The sequence below is a fragment of the Tamandua tetradactyla genome, chromosome 23 (genome assembly GCF_023851605.1).
Source record: "Tamandua tetradactyla isolate mTamTet1 chromosome 23, mTamTet1.pri, whole genome shotgun sequence".
Taxonomy (NCBI): domain Eukaryota; kingdom Metazoa; phylum Chordata; class Mammalia; order Pilosa; family Myrmecophagidae; genus Tamandua; species Tamandua tetradactyla.
Genome location: NC_135349.1, coordinates 3,232,430 through 3,247,538, shown reverse-complemented (window position 1 = coordinate 3,247,538; position 15,109 = coordinate 3,232,430). Strand labels below are relative to the sequence as shown.

Here is a 15,109-nt window from a genome sequence, read left to right as displayed (position 1 = left end):
CAAGAAAAGGGAACAAAAGGCACACAGATTGCAAAGGAAGAATAAAAATGCTCCCTTCTTACAGATACAATTATTGTATATATAGAAATTCCCAAAGTATCTATAAAAACAAACAAACAAAACCTCCTAGAGCTAATAGGTGAGCTTGGCAAGATCACAGAATACAGGGTCAAATATATGAAGGACAATTGTATTCCAGCATAACAGCAATGGACAACAGCAGTTTACTTTTTTTTAAATGGGGGAAAATACACTCTCATTTAAATAACACCAAAAAGAGAAAATACACTAAATATTTAGGTATATATCTTAAAAAATAAGTGCAGGATTTGTATGCTAAAAAATGACAATACACTGTTGAAAGAAATCAAAGACGCCCTTAAAAAATGCAGAGGTGTACCATGTTCATGGATTGGAAAAGCAATGTTGCTAAGATGCCAAATTCCATCCAATTTGATCTACCTATAAAAATACCTGACCAATACTATTTAAAAGTATCAAAGACATGAAAAACAAGGAAAGAATGAGAAATTATCAGATTGGAGAAGACTAATGAGACATAACAACTAAATGCAACATTGTATCCCAAATTGTATACTGCAATTAGAAAAAGAATAGTGGAAAAACAGGTAAAATCTGATTAAATCTGCAGTTAATAGCAATAGATTAATGTTAATTTCCTAGCTTTGATTAATGTATTATGGTTATTTGAAATGTTAATGTTAAGGGAAACTTGATGAAGGGTATATGGAAACTCTCCATACTAACTTTGCAATTCTTCTGTAAATCTAAAAACGTGAGCGTTTAAAAGGATGTATGTACTCTAGAAAAGCCATGTTTTAATTCTGATCCCATTTTGTAAAGGCAGCCATTTCTTCTAATCCCTATTCAGTACTGTATATTTGAATCTGTAATTAGATCATTTCCCTGAAGATGTGACTGAATCAAAAGTGGTTGTTAAACTGGATTAAGGGAGATGTGACTCCACCCATTCGGGTGGGTCTTGATTAGTTTACCGGAATCCTATAGAAGAGGAAGTATTTTGGAGAAAGCTAGAGATTCTGAGAGAGCAGAACGATATAGCCACAAGAAGCAGAGTCCACCAGCCAGCGACCTTTGGAAATGAAGAAGGAAAATGTCTCCCGGGGAGCTTCCTGAAAGGAAGTCAGGAAAGAAAGCTAGCAGATAATGCCGTGTTCGCCACATGCCTTTCCAAATGAGAGTGAAACCCTGACCCTGTTCACCATGTACCTTCTTACTTGAGAGAGAGAGACACTGAACTTCAGTGACCTTCTTGAATCAAGGTATCTTTCCATGGATGTCTTTGATTGAACATTTCTATAGACTTGTTTCATTGGGACATTATCTCAGCCTTAGAACTATAAACTAGCAACTTACTAAATTCCCCTTTTTAAAAGCCATTTCATTTCTGAATTCATTTCATTCTGGCAGCTAGCAAACTAGAACAAAATTATTCAAAATTAAATATTTATTTTTCAAAAAGTAAATGGCACCTACTGAAATTTCCCCCAAAGGGGCAGGGAAAGACTAGTCTAAGAAGAGTGTCTTGAAAGGACAATGGGAGTCAAGTCTAAAATCTATATATTTTTTATTACACCCTATAAGTTCTACATATTCAATATAATAGTTACAATCTTATGAACACTTCTTTTATTCTTAATAGTCATCATCTTCCCCTGGAAACTGCCATGTAGGGTCAGCCACAACAGCTAACAAGGGGCAAAGAACAGTAAAAATAATGGGTAGTGTCAATTATTTGATATATTAGAATAAATTTACAGAATGAGGAGGTCAAAAACCCACGGAAACTTTGGCCCCCAGCCTATAATGTCTTTATGGAGTCTTAAAAGCAAAGTATCATAAGCTTTACATAATCTTTCCTGAGTGCTGAGAAAAGCTTTGCGTTAAAGAATTATATATTTTAAAATGCCTTTTATTATTTTGATTATTTTCACATTTAATGATGTAATAATAAGACTACATTTACACAGAACCTTTTATATTACACTTGGATGGATCTCCCAAAATAAATTCACTAGATTTTTAACTTGTAATACTCAAGGAACAATAAATACCAGATGGTATTTCTTTCTAATAAAATGATTTAAGCAGCATTTTCCTTTCTAACCCGTGGGAACAAAAGGAACCAACATACCATTTGTGAAAGGTTGCAGGCATGTGCTGCTTTGGTTTTTAATTCACACGGAGAGTCCAGCCCAACTCCCTGGGGCAGCACAATGTGCCCACACCTAGGTGCCTGCCTGAGACAATTCATTCCTCCAGGTAGGGTCTCAAAATCTCAAATTCCCAAAAAGTTAAAAACAGTGTGTCTACATTTTCTTACGTGTAAGGAAAACACACGTGGTCTGGGGACGCCAAGTGCCACCATGCAGGAAGAGGAGGGGAGGAGCATGGCTGCCTCCTGGATGACTTTAGAAAGCTCGTGGCTGGACCCCCACTTTGTTCCCTTTGGGCTTTGCATCCTCAATGGAACTTTTAGAGAAATGAAAAATGAAACTGTGCCAAAACACACACTGTATGAACTTTCACTTAGTTTCTTTTCTTTTCTTTGTAAGAAATCTTCAGTTGACATCGCTTTGTGAAGTTCCCAGAATTAGCTCTGCTTTTCCCAAATTAGAAATGCCTATTAACTTCATATTTCCCTTTAGGATTAGTGTCTTCCAATAAGGCAATATAGCAATTTACATCATTTCTTACAGAGCAACGATACTATAAACATTTATTCTTCTCAAAAATGTAGATGGTTTCTCAATCTGAAGGCAAAAATGATGCCAAAGGAAGCCCCTTTGTATAAATAGCTGCTCATTAGCAGGTGCTTGTGTGCTAAAATTCAAAGAATTTTAATTTTATGATGAAGAAGACTATCTATGCTAAAGTCCATGTAACTTATGTGACCTTAGAGTTGCCCTTAGTCTATAAAGAAACAGAATAAATGAGAGTCTAGATTTACATTCATGCCAATGTCTAAAATTAGGACAAAATCAAGGCACAGCAGCATAAGAATCTCGTCTCCTCCCTGAGATCAGAGGTCCCGACATATTCTTCATTTTCTTCCTGTTAGTACAACCTACTGGAGGAAACAGGAGCCTGTTGCCGGGGGTGGGGTTTGGGTAGTAGGCAGCACAGAAGTGTACAGGAAATGAGGGCGAAGCCACACCCTCAGAGGCCAGTGGTCAGAGATGGAGTTCAGATAGGGGTGGCGAGTCTCTGTGAAGTACGTGGACTCGGGCCGGGAGAAGAAACTTCCTGCCCACATCTGTTTATCTGTGCAGACAGGTACACTAGCATGACTCCTGGTCTCCATCAGCCTCCCTCTCTCTCTCTCTGTCCCTCATTCTTTCCGCAAAGAGGTGTGATTTAGGTTAACGGGTGGATTTGGGGGAAATAACAGGTGTGTTCAGCTTGGCTCTGCCTTCTCCTTCCCACCGGCCAACTCTGCTCCTCCTCCTACAGCGTAGGCCACCACGCGGGCTGCCCATTGCTGCTCCAGCTGCCTGACACCCAGTGGCTAAGCTGACCTCTGGTTTTGGTGTCCAGAAACCCACTTTCCTGAAGTTAATACCCACATTAACAGTACTGGCTTTTTGTTCTGAAGATAATATTTTCACCTCTTGTCTGCCTCAACTCTTTGTCTTATTCTTCAATACACTGAAAACCCAGGTAGGAAAGAGAGTGCATTGTTTATTGTACCCCTCAAACCACAGTTGTCAATATGTATTTACCTTTTCTCCCTCTCAGAGCCCCACTCAAGTGAGAGTAAAAGTTTTTTGTTTTTGTTTTTAATTATTAGCCTATAAGTACAGAAGAACGGAAAAGGATATTTAACTTTAAGAGATCACCACCATTTTTTTGCAGGGAATAAAAGAAGGATAGGAAAAGAAGACACTGTGACACAAGAGCCTGTATAAAAAGACACCTAAGAGAAATGAGGCAATTTATACTGTGGAACACAACAGAGATGCAAGCCATGGAGGCTCAGGTACTGTGGGAGCTGCAGGTTAGGAAAGAATACCTCTATACAGAGCTATTAGATTCTCTGCCCCAAATCATAAAAATGATTTCCTTTCTGTGTGTGTAAACATATTAGAGGGGACCCGGTTCTGGCAGAGGCTGTACTACATGTGGGTGAGAGAGGCAAGGAAGGCCCAATCTCCTCACTGGGAGGACATCAGCGGGACACTGCTAAAAATGACACCAAGAGGTGTAAAAGAGCCTCTACCAGAACTTCTCTGAGCCTGAGTAACTGTCTATTCTCTGCAGGCTTCCAAGGAGGGTGGATCATCTCTCCAAGTAGAATATTCTAGTTTGGGACAGAGGTAAACAGCTCAGAATGACGGAAAACAGGCTGGGGGTCCTCATTAGCAGTTCTCTGCCGGTGCACTAAGTGATCTGGAATATGGAGTTAAGAGAGTCACAAGTAGACCACTAGTAACCCAAACTCTAGTTTTGTAAGAATGGTTGACAAATAATGAAATTAAGGAAGAAACTAAGTGAAAACAACTGATTATCCAAGCTTTTTCTGACTAATAATCCAGATGACTACATTTTCCAAATAATGATTTAGGATACTGTGCTGCTTTGAAAGGATGTATGTCCCCTAGAAAACCGCTGTTTCAATCAAAATCCCATTTCGTAAAAGCAGAATAATCCCTATTCAATACTGTATGTTTGAAATTGTAATCAGATCATCTCCCTGGAGATGTGATTTATCAAGAGTGGTTGTTAAGCTGGATTAGGTGACAACATGTCTCCACCTATTTGGGTGGGTCTTGATAAGTTTCTGGAGTCCTATAAAAGAGGAAACATTTTGGAGAATGAGCAATTCAGAGAGAGCAGAGCAGAATGACATAGCCACAAGAAGCAGAGTCTACCAGCCAGTGACCTTTGGAGATGAAGAAGGAAAACGCCTCCTGGGGAGCTTCATGAAACCGGAAGCCAGGAAACGAAGCTAGCAGAAGATGCTGTGTTCGCCATGTGCCCTTCCAGCTGAGACAGGAACCCTGACTGTGTTTGTCATGTGCCTGTCCAGATGAGAGAGAAACTCTGATTGTGTTAATCATGTGCCTTCTCACTTGAGAGAGAAACCCTGAACTTCATCGGCCTTCTTGAACCAAGGTATCTTTCCCTGGATGCCTTAGATTGGACATTTCTATAGACTTGTTTTAATTGGGTCATATTCTCGGCCTTGGAACTATAAACTAGCAATTGAATAAATTCCCCTTTTTAAAAGCCATTCCGTTTCTGGTATATTGCATTCTGGTACCTAGCAAACTAGAACAGATATATTATCTGGGAAAGGAATCTTTCTGAATGGTAAATATGAAAAAAATCTAACAAAGTTACAAAAAGTTAACTTTAGTTACACATTTAAAATACATAGGCTTTACTGAAAAGAACAAATTGTCATAACTCATCCTATCCAAAAAGATTTGGTCATCAAATCATACTATCACAAACCAAGATGGTCTGAGCTGAGAAATGCTATCTTAATCAGGTTCTTTATCTTGGCCGCACCTTGGATTTACCTGGGGAGCTGTAAAACATACAATTCCTTCTCCCCTCCCCCAGACATTCTGATCTTCTCAGGGTGGGTTGGGGTCTGGGAGTTTCAGTGCTCCTCAGGTGAATCTAATATGCAGTCACAGGCTGAGAGCTGGTCTAAACAAAGCAAACAAAGGAAACCATGTTCTTGATCATTGTGTAAGTAGATAGATCTGGGATGCAGTAATTCAAAGGTATTGTGCAGGAAACTCCCGCCACCACTGGCAAGGGGCTTTTTTGAATCTTGCTCTCAAAAATATTTTTATCAAATAATGCCCAGGAGCCTTTGTTTTATGCTGGGCCTCTTGGAGCAAGATAACCAGAGTTTCCTGGATGTTAAATCAATCCCTTCCCAGGAGCTCTGCAGAAAGGAGTGCCTGTAGTTACAGCAAAGCTTCCACAATCCAGCTGCTGCTCAGCTTGTTTTCCACAGAAGAGACCCACCTTCACATTGGGACAGATGAACAGAAACTCTCCTAATTCAGCAATCAGGACAGATAATTGCATCCTCTTAATTGTTTCTTTTTCAGCTTAGGTTCCACATTGATGGGAGATGGTAAAATTAGTCCACAAGCCATGTGAAGTTTGCTACTTGCTGATTAAAGCCTTAACTGATTCAGAATGTTTTACAAATCAATCTCTGTGAATTACTTTAGGCTCAAGGCAACCTTATAAAGTAGTGTCAGCCCCAAATAAGGTTCTGAATGTGCACCGAGTTAGCAGGCACCCCTTCTAGTAAAGACATTCAAGTTCTCCATGGCATGGAAATGAGTCTTGCTTGCTTCCATTTGTGTTGAAATTACTGATTCCATTTCTTTTTGGTGGCATACAAGCAGCAGGTAGTCAACTAAAACTCTTCAGTTTGAAAGCACACAACACACTCCCTAAATCGAAAAATGTACATTGTGACTACTACCCTTCTGCCAACACCAAAACAATGAAGTAAAGGAAATGAGCCAATTTTACAAAGAGGTCGAATGAAACTACCAGAGTAAACATATAATGATTTAAGTAACTAGTAGAAAATGAAATGTGGTCATTAATCTTTTCTGATCTCTATTCACAGCACTCCGTGTCTGGATATACAATGGGTCATTTAGCCATTCCCTATGTTTCCAGTTAATACCTGGACAAACATCCTTTACACGCCTTCTTGTGATCACATGCAAATATTTCTCTGAGCAATGGAACCAATGGGTTATAGAGCACGAGGATTTATCACTATAATAGATATTACCAAATGCTCTCTCAAATTGCTGTTAATTTACACATCAGTGAACAACATTTGAAAATTTCATTATCTTTAAACACTGCCCAACACCTGATGTTATCAAACTTTTGAAATGTTTACTAATTTGATGAGTGAAAGTTTATGTTTTGTTTTAATTTGCATTTCCCCAGATTACTAATGAGGTGGACTATCTTTTCACCAGTTTGCTGGCATTATGATTTTCTTCCTCTACCAATTGCCTTTTCATATCACTTCCCCCTTTTTATTTGTCATTGAGTTGTCTTTTTTTAATATATTGATTCTTTAGAATAGTAAGCCTATGCAGAATAGCTGTTACAAATACTTTCTTTTAACTCTCTCTTTTTAAAAATATTTTTATTGACACATCTTCACACACATATGTTCCATACATGGTGTACCAACTCTCTCATCTCTTAATTTGTTTCTAGAACCCTTTGATACACGGGGTTTTAAATTTTGATTCATTAACTTATTTCTGTTGGCTCTTTTATACCTTGAAATTTTTGTTTCTTAAAATGGTCTTCCCTACACCAATATCTTCTAATACTTTACAGTTTTGTATTTTACATTTATAGGGTTAATCTCATGATAACAGATAAACACATACTCTGATAACATGGAAAGCATTTTGATAAGTGTGGCATGAGGGAGAGTGGAGTAATGGACATTGTGGCTTTCTCCTCAATATTGATTCAGCTCCTGAAAATCAGGTGAAGCCAATGAGCATTCGGCCCCTCGGCACCTGTAACTGGTGACTGCAATTGCAGTTGACCTACTAAGACCAAAGACATGGGCCCATGGTGTGTGACTTTTTCCCCTATTAACCCTATTCTTTCCCCTATTCTTATTTCAAGGAAAGAAGAAATCCAAACCACCAGCAGCAGTCTTCCTGCAACCTCAAGGGAAACCAGGTTTCCGCTGAGGCCAATGCTGAGGGTGGCAGAGCAGAAGGTTAGTAAGGACCTGCTGGGTGGGATGCCAGTCTCCTGGGGGTTAGTGCTCTTCCTCCATGCTCTTTAGAGAAGTATCCTCTCTCTCTGACCCAAGCCCAGAACTCACAGCTCTCACCTGTGGGCAGACACACCTGTGGCCACAGCAGCAGTGGGATGAGGAGAGCAGTATGCAGAGAAGGCTGTCCGTGGAGCCTTAAGTCCCCATTATTCTCTGCCGTTGCACCTGACTCCCACTTGGCACCCAGGGTCTCCTATCTCTAGTGTTATTCCCGCCTCTTATCAGTTTCTTTTCTATCCAATCTTGTCTGCTCCTTCTATTCTGGGATTCCTCATGACACACTCTTTTTTCTCTTTCCTGCACTATCTAGCTGCATATCTTTCTGTTCTATTATTTGAGGTGAGAGACAAGGCTACCGTAGGTGCTCAGTCTGACATTTGACCTCAAACCTTCAGAAGAAGATATTGCAGAAAAAAGCTAAATTGCCACTTTTATGTTTTCTAATGAACCCAAGTACTCAAGGATAGTGCATGACTCTTTTTTAAATTGCATGAACAAAATCATTCTTAAATTGCATTCCATTCTCATTGAAAGGTCACATTGTTGGAATTAGGATAATACAGCCACTATGTTACTCTATAATAATTGGATCATCTTTAGCAGTTGTGCTGGTTTGAAGCTATTTTGTACTCCAGAAAAGGCCACGTTCCTTTAATCCATTCCAGTGAGGGCAGACCTATTGTGGGTGGGAACTTTAGATTAGGTTGTTTCAACTGAGATATGATCTACCCAATTCAAGGTGGGTCTTAATCCTTTATGAGAGAACAAAAGGGAGAGAAGTTTGGGGAGAGCTCAGAGACACTCCCAGAAAGAGCTTAAAGGGACAAATGCCCTGGAGGTGCTAAGAGGGGACCTGCAAACACTCAGAGAGAAAGCCACTGTAGTCAGAAGCTGAAAGCAATGGAACCTGGGAGTGAAGGACCAGCAGATGCTGGCCATGTGCCTTCTCAGCTGACAGAGGTGTCCCAGATGTCTTCTGAGTCCAGGAATCACCCAGTTGCTGCCTTAACTGAGAGCTTTTCATGGCCTAAGAACTATAAATTGTAAGTTACTAAATCTCCATTCTAACAAGCCAACCTATTTCTGGTATATTACATTCTAGCAGCTTTAGCAAACTGAAACAATACTTAATAACCAACACTGGAAATAAGTTTGAAGAGTGTGCTGCCTTCCCAAAGGCATGATATGAAGAGCTGAGACCAGATTATTCCAAAGTCCCTGCTGCTCCATCACACTATGCAGCATCTTTGGCTCATAATAAGCTTTCCAAGAAAACGAGGTTTACTATATCTTTCTTAAGTACTCTGCTCCTAGGTCCTAAAATCCGTATTCTGAATTCTCAAATTAAAAAATATACATATAAAATGTTACTTTTTAAATTAAAGTAATGCATATACATATGCATACAATGTTGAAATTCATTTGATAAAAATAAACACACACATACACATTTTAAAACATACACCAGACTAGACTGTGAACTCTCTGCAGACATTCAGGTTTACTACTACATGCCAGCAGCTCCCACTCAATAAATACCCCCAAAATGTTGAATAAATGAACAAAAAAATTCTTGAATCTATATAAACTTTCCAGGATTAGTCTGAACAATAGACTGCTTTCCATCATTCCAACCAATACAAGTCAGTACATACTGGGGCATCCCTTTCCATGCCGCTATGTAGGAAGATAGAGCTAACTTAGTTTGTCCATGAGTTAGCATTCTGCCTTCACCTGAGAGTTTATTCTCTCAGAAAGACTCTGGGAATAAGTGACTACCATGACAAAGGTGTATAGCATTTAAAGACTAAAGAAACTTAGGATTTTTTTCTCCTGAAATAGCATGTCTCAAAAGTATATTTCAAGGAAGAAATTTTCTAAACAAATGGCACCACTCTCAACTTTTACAAGCTTTATAAAACTGGTGCTTCCAATCGTGATGGCTGAACACAGTCCAGCATTCCCAGCAATCTAACCACATTTCCCAAACAGATAAGAGTCACCCAAAAAGACTTCATACCCTCTCTCACTCGGTGCTGATCAACTTTCTGTGCTTCACAGGATATTAAGCAAAATTATTTTTAAATCAAAAATTCAAAATGAATTAAACATTCTCAGTAAAATCAAGAGTAGACACACTCTCAACATGGTGGTACGTAGCTCATCATCAACCTGACGGCCTGGGATGGAAGCCTGTCCTCTAACGTGGTTGTTTATAAAGATGCCCTATAAAAAGTAGACCTGCAACCTAATGCAACCATTCCTTCCCTTTCTGTGCACCCATATTAACTCAACTTCAACTCCATTCAATGCACCCACAGCATTAAATAGTTTAAAATACACTTCAACACATTTTTCCTATTAGGAACACATTTTTCCCTTATTTGTCAAAATCTGTCAGGGGTACGAGAACATACTACTTCATTTATAGGTTGTATTCCTTAATAACAACATTTTACATCTATTTTTCTTCCTCCAGGGGATGTGTGAAGTTATTTAGCCATTTAGCTTCAATATCCAGTCCTTTTCCAAAGGCCATTTCCTCTATTCACAATGGCTATATATGGAGAAAGGTTTACTGGTGGACTGTGTGAAATCATTCAGAGCCTTCCCATAAATCACTTACACTAAACTGCCTACGCCAGCAAATCTCACTTAGCAAATGAGGTCCTCTTTAGATATATACATCCTCATAACACCTGGGTGACTGGAAAGTTTTCACATCAAAGATATTACTGATCTAAATTACTATTCCCTTGGGATTAGTATTTTTAAGATATAGCTCCATTAAAGGGGATAATTTGATATAAATTAAGAATATGAATACATCATACAAAGAAGCATATTGTGCTTCTATCTTTTTGCAGCTGTGAGGTATAAATTAGTTTTAACTGAGATTTTAAATGTATTAAATACCTATAACACTATTAACATAAAGCAAAAATTAAACATCAGTTTCTTAAGAAATATCAAACAGTATAATTACTTCATTAAAATGTTAATATCATCAAATAATTCAGTTTTAAACAGGAATATATCAAGTCTCTAAAAAAGACACTGTCTTCTAAAAGCATATTATTCATGGCAGATAACATCTTTGCCTGCTTTTAACAAGCTTTAAATGCATTTTAATAAAATAACTTCCATCCTAACAAGTGAAAATTCCAAAGTTTATTGTATAATTTTAAATCACTAATAATGCTCACTTGGAATTTTTGTAATTGGTCCATTAGGTCAAGAACTCAGATAATTCTTATTTTTATGCCAGACAATAATAATGAAAACAAATATCACTTTATATCCACAGTAGGTACTGTGAAACGTGCTCTACGTTGAGGTAGGTACTGCTGCCCACACATGTGACGGGTGAGGAAGCTGAAGTAGCCAGGAGGTAAAGAGATGCAGCCAGGCCACGTGCCTGCAATGTGGTGGGGCCCAACAGAAACGCAGGCTTGTGCTCTCCTATAGGATGGCATTGTGGAAGAAAATAACTGATTCCTCCCATATTTTAACTTGTTGTTTAACATCGATGGATCTCTACTACACCTGCAATCCCTTCCTAACTTCTGAATTCAACTTGTGAAAATATACAATATTATTCTAAACATCTGAATTCTCTTTCTAGTACAGCTAATATTTTAAGGTGGTGCAAAGCCCTGCCTTCACAGTTAAAAGGTCTGTTGACACTGCACAGACCTTTCTACTATTGCTTCCTAAATGATCTTTGGAACAGCTTTAAAAAAAAAAGATTTATTTATGATTTCTGAAAGTTACACAGTTAGTTACAATAACAAGGAAAGAAACAAAACAAATGATCCCGTTACCCAAAGGACTACTTATTGTAGTACAGGTAATGGCTGCTAGCATCAACATGCCAACCTGGTGGACTGTATGGGAGGTTAACCTGCAGGGCAGGGCTCCAGAAACCAGGCCACCTGCCCCAAGGCCTGACTGTGTACCTGAGGGTCTGCCCAAGCACAAGCGATTTTAAGTAAATCAATTTCAAATGTTCAACTTTCATGTGTACTCCTCCCTTTGAAGTCATCTGTCTGGGAAGCCTCCTGAACTCCAGGTTCCCCCTCTCATCTTTGGTATCACAAATGTCTTCCTGTTTTTAAAAAAGAAAGTTATACCTCTCACCATCCTGAATCTTAGAGATGCTGTGCCTTGAACAAAATCCTTCTGGGTACCCAAACAAAGGAACAATTTGAATTCCTTTCATCAAGACACCTAGATATTCATAAATGTCCCTGAATCCATCTCATTAATTGATGCATTTCTGATAATTTTTTTCTGTTTAATAACCATCTATTAAATCTGTAATATATTTATGGTATTTTGAGCAACTGTGTCCTAATAATCATTGTTATAATAGACAACTACTTATAATATTAATATGTGATATTAATATAATATACATAAATTTTAATTAATTAAAATAGATGATATAAAGTCACTATGGTATAATTCCAATGGATCCATTCAACAAATGAAACAATGGTTTTATTTTTATATGTCAATATATTTATAATAAATATTCTTTGAAACTATACTTCTGAAAAAAAGTTGCATATCCTTTCAAAAATGTTCAAGAGAGTTATATAGCTTTCAAAACTTCTTTCAGGACAAACAGTTGAGGAAACATTTGAAAACTACTAGTCCAGGTGAGAGACGATGAGAGTAGAGCAGTAACAGTGAAAATAAAAGAAGTAGTATGAAATGCAAGGTATCTAAGATGCTGAAAGATTGGGCTTTGCAGTTTACACACACCCGGTCCTGATTTGACCACTTTTCAGCCTTGTGGCACTGATTTATAGTATTTCAGTGGTTTCCTCTCTTAAATATCTCCTCAGTGTGGCATATTAGAGGACCACAAAATGGTAAATGCAACCACTATTATTTCAGAAATAGAATCAACAGAATTTGGGAACATAATGGAAATAGGTGATAAGGCAGCATGAAGAACTGAAGGTGATCCCATGGTTTCTAGGTTGGGGTTGACTAAGCAGATGTTGCTGTGTTGAGCTAAAGAGGCACAGGGTAAGCTCATGGGGCTATTACGTAGATGTTGAGTTTGAGGAGTCTGTGCAGACAGTTGGGCATATGTGTGAGTTCTAAGAATAAAGGTCAGAATGACCAAAGTACATTTGGGAGGCTTCAAGTAGGCAGAGGACCTTAACAGAGAAGAGTTGTAGGGCAAGGGCAGCTCCCAATAAACTCCCACATTTAATAGGGGCACAGAAAACAAAAAAATCTAAGAAAAATACTGAGCAAGAGCTCTAAGAAAACGAAAAAAGCTGGGAACATGGGGGAGGCTAAGAGGACAGCCAGCCTTGCCCCGAGGGCCAAGGAGAAGAGGACCAAAGCAGACCCTAGATTTGGAGATGAACAGATCATTTTTCACCTGCCACTTTTCCCAGTGAAGGACTGGACAAGAAGCAGCCAGTTTCAGCAGAATAGAGAGGACTCCGAGGAGAAAGCAGAGGCTGCTTTCTCGTGACAAGATTAGAAGGAAGACACGGAGATAGCTTGTGGGAACCAGGGTCAAAGACCTGCTTATTTAGGGAAAGTGCTGAGTAGATTTAAAGATTTCCAGGGAAAGGATAAGTCAGGGAAAGGAGAAACAAGAGCAAAACTTCTGGAAGGGATGGGTTTGAGAAATTAATCTTGAAAGGGAGCAAGGGTACTCTTCTGAGATAGGGGTCTGTGTACTTAGATCTGGAAGGAATGTATAGAGGGTTGAAAGGCTTCCTTTTCTTCAGGGAAGCAGGGGTGTGTTAAGAGTGCTGCTGTAGAGTAGGGGTGTGAGGGAAGTGGGACATATTAAACCATCCATTGTGACTGAAGACAGATACACTATTATTATTTTCAGAAATGACCTATCAGTAGGTAATCAAATTCCTTAAACAAATCTCTCTTGCTCTAAAAATCAGAACAGAATTCCCTTAGCACATTTAGAATTCACATATTATTGTCTACCTATTTTCATACAGTAAACACAATTCATAGGAAATCTCTATTGAGATTCCTTTAAACAGTATATTAAACTACATACCCAAAAGGGCATGCCAGCACATTTTTCTTTTCCTGTGTGTGTCTACATGTATGTGGTTGGGTATATGCCCCTGATGAGCTCCTTTATTATTCAGTTCATGAAATTAAATGAAATTGCCATTTATCAGCACCTAAACTTTTAGTTAATGCAGTTTCTGGGACTCTCTTTGCTTCTGTTTATATGCAACTTCTCATTTACTTCAAACAGAAAAACATATGTGTTATCAAGAAATACAAACCCACTCTTCTGTAAGAAATTGGGAATATGATCTGAAATTATTAAATTGGGTTTCTGCAAAATTGTATATAGGGGAGCAGCTCAAAAATATCATTTCTATGATATTTTTTCAAATTATTCAAAATTATTCAAAAAATATTCATATTTCTATGAAGCCAACATCACCCTCATACCAAAACCAGGCAAAGATATTACAAAAAAAGGAAACTACAGGCCAATCTATCTAATGAATATAGATGCAAAAATCCTCAATAAAATTCTAGCAAATCGTATCCAACAACACATTAAAAGAATTATACATCATGACCAAGTAGGATTCATCCCAGGTATGCAAGGATGGTTCAACATAAGAAAATCAATTAATGTAATACACCATATCAACAAATCAAAGCAGAAAAATCACATGATCATCTCAGTTGATGCAGAGAAGGCATTTGACAAGATTCAACATCCTTTCCTGTTGAAAACACTTCAAAACATAGGAATACAAGGGAACTTCCTTAAAATGACAGAGGGAATATATGAAAAACCCACAGCTAATATCATCCTCAATGGGGAAAAATTGAAAACTTTCCCCTAAGATCAGGAACAAGACAAGGATGTCCACTATCACCACTATTATTCAACATTGTGTTGGAGGTTCTAGCCAGAGCAATTAGACAAGAAAAAGAAATACAAGGCATCAAAATTGGAAAGGAAGAAGTAAAACTATCACTGTTTGCAGACGATATGATACTATACGTTGAAAACCCTGAAAAATCCACAACAAAACTACTAGAGCTAACAAGTGAGTACAGCAAAGTAGCAGGTTACAAGATCAACATTCAAAAATCTGTAGCATTTCTATACACTAGTAATGAACAAGCTGAGGGGGAAATCAAGAAATGAATCCCATTTGCAATTGCAACTAAAAGAATAAAATACCTAGGAATAAATTTAACTAAAGAGACAAAAGACCTATACAAAGAAAA

The 15,109-nt window shown here is 38.2% G+C and overlaps 1 protein-coding gene across 7 annotated transcripts in view; it reads right to left on the bottom strand.

The window, feature by feature from the left end:
* The window catches only part of SDK1 (sidekick cell adhesion molecule 1), a 1,057,379-nt gene that overhangs the window by 369,995 nt on the left and 672,275 nt on the right, over nt 1-15,109 (bottom strand). The window lies entirely within an intron of this gene.